The sequence below is a fragment of the Leptosomus discolor genome, chromosome 1, assembly GCF_034619465.1.
Source record: "Leptosomus discolor isolate bLepDis1 chromosome 1, bLepDis1.hap2, whole genome shotgun sequence".
In the NCBI taxonomy this organism is placed as follows: domain Eukaryota; kingdom Metazoa; phylum Chordata; class Aves; order Leptosomiformes; family Leptosomidae; genus Leptosomus; species Leptosomus discolor.
Genome location: NC_141391.1, coordinates 70627118 through 70633345, shown reverse-complemented (window position 1 = coordinate 70633345; position 6228 = coordinate 70627118).

Here is a 6228-nt window from a genome sequence, read left to right as displayed (position 1 = left end):
TTAAATATCCTTCTGGAATAGTATTCTTCATTAAAACTATTAGGCTGCCTGCAGTGCTTGATGTAGGCGGGATTGAGAGGAGACACTGCCAGTGGTAACACGTGGTCTGTATGTTGGAAGAACTTAAGGACACAGTCCACTGCCATGTGCAGCTTAACACCTTTTGTATCTGTGTGCCACTGTTTTTGGAAAATTGATGGTTTTGAGTCCTGCTTTTGACAGCTACTCTTTAAAGGTCAGACTATTGTCTGCCCCTTCCACTAGTCAGCATGATTAAGTAACTCAGTAACTTCTGAGTATTCTCTTAGCTGCAATGTCTGCAGCTGGGGCAGCAGCCTCCATGCAATTCTTATCATGTCTGGGTTGCACATGGAAAAAACCATGGGAAAACAGCAATCTGTGCTCTCATCAGGACGTGAGCCTCTCTGCTGAGTGAGCCCAGCACAGCGAGAGAAGTGAAGTGCCCAAGCTGATCCCAGAGCCAGGGTACTCTTGGTGGTCTCCCCAAGGAAATACTGCACTGCACTATCCCTGGGGTAGGAGTGCTTCCCAATGGCCCAGCTCACCTCGAGTGACTTTCTTTATAAAGAAATGAAAGGAAGATTCATAGGGTAAAAGTTGTAGGAAAGAGGATAAATAAAATCTGGGAAGCTAATGGAAAAGGAATCTATTGAATGTAAAGTAGCCACTGGAATTTACATCCAGGATTTTTCTCATTGCTACAGATTTTTGAGATTTCACTTTATTCATTCTGCATCAGGAAATTCTTAAGATGGATAGATACTCTTTCTGACTCTACATATATAAGATTAAAACAAAGGAGAGGTCATGAGGTAATGTGCATTAGCTTACGCTTGTCTTTCCTTATTTTCTTGTAAGTGGTAGAGGTAGATTTCCACAGTTTATTCTGGTTATTTCTCTTCTGTTTTCATACTTTCAAAATAAAACATAAAATAAAGTACATTCAGCTTCCTAGGGGAGCTGAGGGGTGGGGGGAGGGAGAGAAGAGAGAGAGAGAAAGAGAGAAAGAGAGAAAGAGAGAAAAAGAGAGAAAGAAAGAGAGAAAGAGAGAAAGAAAGAGAGAAAGAAAGAGAGAAAGAGAGAAAGAGAGAAAGAAAGAAAGAAAGAAAGAAAGAAAGAAAGAAAGAAAGAAAGAAAGAAAGAAAGAAAGAAAGAAAGAAAGAAAGAAAGAAAGAAAGAAAGAAAGAAAGAAAGAAAGAAAGAAAGAAAGAAAGAAAGAAAGAAAGAAAGAAAGAAAGAGAAAGAAAGGAAAGAAAGAAAGAAAGAAAAGAGAATACCTTTGCTACCATAGAAATTATTTTTCTCTGTCTGTGTAGATGTGTTGTGATCATTCAGCTAGATCCAGAGTAAGTACATAAACTCTTCAGAAAATATTATATTTTCTGCAATTGAAGAATGGAAAAGATGCAAAGGACAATTCTTCTTTGGGAAGTACTCTTCTTGTCAAAGTAGACAATGAAGCATAAGTAATCGGAGAAAAAAAAAAAAAAAAGGAAAAGTTTTGTTCTCTTTCAGCTCCGACAAGAGTAAAAGTGAAGAAACTCTAGAGAGATCACAGGAGCTGTACATAATATGCTTGGAGTTCATGAGGATCCGGTCAAAATTTCTACACTGACAAATTTTGCTCTGCTTCGGAGTCTTCACTGGAATTTGGAAGTGTGGTTTCACACCTGATAGACATATTGGACCCCCACTTACTCTGCTTGAGCAACAAAAACATGCAATAATGGATATGGAAAGAAAGATGAAATACTCCTGAATATGCCTGTGCACTGTACTTCGCAATTTAAACTGGGGGAAGTCTCTGTTTACATGAATGAAATCTTACGAGCAGTTTGGCAGACTTACTGGGAACAGTTTCTTTGTCAGTACTACAAGGAAGGCCCTTAACAATTGACTTTCTCAGTAGATTTTCGGGGCTTCCTTGGTTTAATTTTAGCATTTATCATGTAATTTTATCTTGTGCTTTGGCTTAAAAATAACTTTACAGCACAAAACTACAGCTGGTAACACTGATAAAAAATGTAAAAGAAATTAAAATCGCTACACATTTTAGATGGGGTTTGGATTTTGGAACGATGTTCCCTTTTCAGTTATCACTATAACTGAGTTCAGTCTCTTTTTTTCTCACTCATTAACCTCCTTCCCAGAAACAGAGGCATTCCAGACATAATACCCTATAAGGAAACAGCATAGGCTTATCCTACCCATTTGTATCTATGACCTGAGAAGTGGAAAGGTGAAAACTACTTGAGGATCAAAGTACGCAAATGAATTTTGGAAACCTCTGGAGCCAAAATATGCTGTGGGTATTTTGATTATGCAACCTATCTTTGAATGACCAGCCATTGTCATGTAAAATTTTATAAATCATGAAAATGTTAACTCTGCTTCTAGTGATGTTGTAGGTGACATTTTATTTAAACCGCACTAAGAGGTGTTTTCCTACCTGAGTTGGTCTAAATTCCCTCCCTTCCTACCAGGATATTGTTCTGATTTTAGTTTCAGTTTCCAGTTACAACAGGAGAGAGTTTTTCAACTTTTTGCCCAACATGATTTATATCAGCTCCTGCCTCAGCTTTTTCAATATAACCATTGTTTATTTTTGTGATTAGAAAGTTGTTTTTTTTTTTTGCCCACCACTTATGGTAATTTTTGAAGCTAACAGGATGATGCTGGAGAGGAAAAAAAAAATAAATAAAAGAGAAAGGGAAAAAAAAAACGTGTAGCAGTCAGCCATTTCCAATTTCCAAACAAGCAAAGGTTTTTGTAAAATGTAAAATGGTCCTGAGTAGATCCCTCTTGACATGAAACACAGTATTTGAAAGTCCTAAGCATGGACTGTCATAACTGTCTGAGCATTTGATAAGCTGAATCACAGAATTAACTGCAACACTTTCACTGGTTTTCTTCTTGATCTTTCTTCCAATGTCTTGTAGTTTGGAAAAAAAAAAAAAGGTGTTTCTCTTCATGGACCCTTGTTAGTAACAGCTAATCCTTCTTATTCACTTAGGTAGACAGAAAATATACAGTAGAAGTTGCTTAATTTTTAGTAGGCATGGAGATGATCTGTTGTTTGTGCTGTATTCAGGCATTCTGGAAACATGGGTCATTGGGAGTATTCAGCAATAACAAATACACTTTTTCAGGCAAAGGCATTAATCAGCAATGACGATGCATCGGAACTCTCCGATCTTTTATGTGGCCAGCAGACATTCCAATCAGGAGGGACACTCACCTCTCCTCTTAGTGCTGGACCACTTCAGAAAAGGGTGTCTACTTGCAGTGGGAGACAAGCTCATGCTTGCTGTATCCATTTTTCTCCCTTTTCTTTTTTTTTTTTTCAGTTTTTGTTTCTTTCTCTCTCCTCAAGTTCCATTTAGATGTACTTCAAATGCAAAAGTTTTCTTGTTCATAATCTTGCTTGCTAGCTGAGCATGTGCAACTGGTTGTATTGGAGCTTGCATTGCAGTTAGTGGCCAGCTGCTGATGTTTAACACCAAACATCAGCTTGTTTCAACTAACGCTCAATACCTAATGCTTCATTCTGCTGGAAAGCAGAGTGCCATATACTCTAGTGCTGTATGGTTACATATTTATCTTCCACATTTCTTGAAGCAAACCTCACTGATGTGTTTCTCTGATGTGCTCGTAATCCAAATACCATGTTTGCTATCAACAAGTCATCTGATTCAAGAACCTTTGACTTTTTTTTTTTCTTTTTCTTTTTTTAAGAGGAAGGTAAGGAGAAGCAACATTCACATCTTAAAATCATTTATGCCTCTAGGGGACCAGTCATTATTCTGTAGTAGGTATTTCAAGTTGGCAAATCAATGGAGAAGATCAGGGATGAAGATGAAAGACCCAGCTAGTCTTGACCCTTGCCACTTCTTTTTTTTTAAGTGTCCTTCAGTGTTGATCATGCAAAGAGTTGCGCTTAGGCTTATTTTACCACCAGCCAAGATGGAGAAAACTCACCCTTCTTTTGAACTTATCCTTCTTTTCTCCAAAGGCTTTTTGAAGCAGCCTCAGGCTTAGGGTTAATGTTTTGTCTTTCTCTTGAGCAAGACTTTATTCTTTGCCTGAAAAATTTGTAAGGATATTTCTTTTTCCTTATGTTGCAATGACCATCATGTAATGACAATAGTGACATACAGGGCCTGGTCTTATAGCCCTAGAACCAGGAAACTGAGTGCAGGTATGTCCTCCTAAAAGCTTTTGTTCTGAAACAGGGCTAAACATGATGAATTAATAATTTGCTTTGTGGATTGCTGAAGATAGGTCCTATAATGCAGAGGCATATTCTGTGTTATAGTGAACCATGGTGTTTGAAAGTGTTCCCAGTGACTGCGAAGAGCAAGCCTTCTCCATATGGAGGTGGGCAAAGTTATTTTCTCCATTGCTCTGTTAAGCAGATTGTAAAAAGGTACAATTCATTTTGTAATGAATGAAGGCTACCTGCTATTTTAAGTAGTGCTTCCACTGGTCAACCTTGTTGCAGTTATCTATATACAGCAACAGATCAGCAGCATTTTGAGTGAGCAAAATTAAGAACCAACTAAAACCTAATCTCTGTTTTTAAAAGGTATTACTATACATTATCTTTACTGTGACACTCTGAAAAAATGTTTTAATGAGAATGAGGAAGATTCCAACATAAAGTTTATGAAAAGTTCAGGAAATACAAAATTCCTGACAACAGTCTGTTGAAGACAGAGATATTTTAGTGCCTCGTCTGAAACTCCTTAAATTTGCCTGATTTAAAAAAGTATCCAGCACTTTGAAAACATAATGCCTTTCAAAGTGTCTGCTGTAAAACACCAAATACGACATGCTCTAATCTCCTCCACATGCCTTAAATTGCAGGTTGGAGAGGTTGTAGGGTTTTAGGTTATTTTAGTCATTAAAAATACAGTGAGTCTTCTTTTGACTTTTAAAACTACTCTGGGTAAAGAGGTATCCATGCTTTCCAGGCTTAGTCCTCACACTGTGGTTAACATGGAACTCATTTTTGATATTATGAAGGAAAAGACTTTATTTTTTCCAAAATTAATTCCACTGAAGAAGGAATCATTTCCCCGTAATTAGTCCATTCCCACCACACAGACTTTCTCAGCAGTGACCAACTCCTAATAGCGCAACATTTAGCCATATTCTCGAACATGTCAATTTTAGCATATGCTTTAACGTAAGTGGTGGGACAGTAAGTCCCCAAAGTGTGTTAGTCACAGTTTTAGATTAATCCTTAGATTAAACCTCAAATGAGGTTTTTGCAGTCTCTTAGATTCCAGGTTCTTCATGGTCTGTAAAGATCTGAATTTATGAGACTTCCACCACTTTATAGCTTGCTCCTCAAAAGATGTGACATGATCTTTCTCTACTTGTATGAAATCTGTACCTTGACTCATCAGTTCTTAGTATGAAAGGATGACAGAAACATGGAAGGAAGGCCATTGAAGGCTTGCGAGTCTACCTATGCAGGCATGTTTTCTCTGGTTGTCATCCAAATTTCTTCCTCTATACTTCGAAGATAAGCAGAAAGGATTTTGTCTGTAAAATCAAAACCCAGACCCCATACTTCTGCACTACATCCAAATATATTCCTTCAGTGTAGTAGGATTTGCAGAAATTAAAAGTCTGAAGCAAAAAATATCCGTTATGATTTAAGAAATATTAATAGGGATTAGATTTACCTCAAACCTAAGCATCTTGAAAAATAGCCTTCTGGGAACTGCTTCAGTTTTGAAGATAACCATGGTACCTTACTTATTCTCAAGTGTTATGAGCCCTACCTGGTCATCAACCCTGCTGCAGTTGCTTAATTCAGGGCATGTCTGAGTAAAACATTAGTGGCCATGTTCTACTCATGATTAATCTTGTGTTAGCATGTGAGGACTCTTTATAGACCTTGAAATGTGCAACTAACTGCTCATGCTATTATCAAGACAGTTTGGGGCTTTTTTAACTGGAGTTACTGAAATGTGAGTCAATGCCCTATCACTGGTGATAATGGAAGACAACATTTGACAAATACAGTAAAAACAAATCAAAGCGGATTTGTATCTGTTCTGAGTACCTGAAAGGCCATTTCCTTACATTTGTTTCTTTTTTTTTCATGTCTTTCCCGACAGAGATCTGTGTAACTATTTATATTCATATTCCTATTTCTTTTTGGATAGTCCAGGGATTAAATGTTTTAAGTTGACT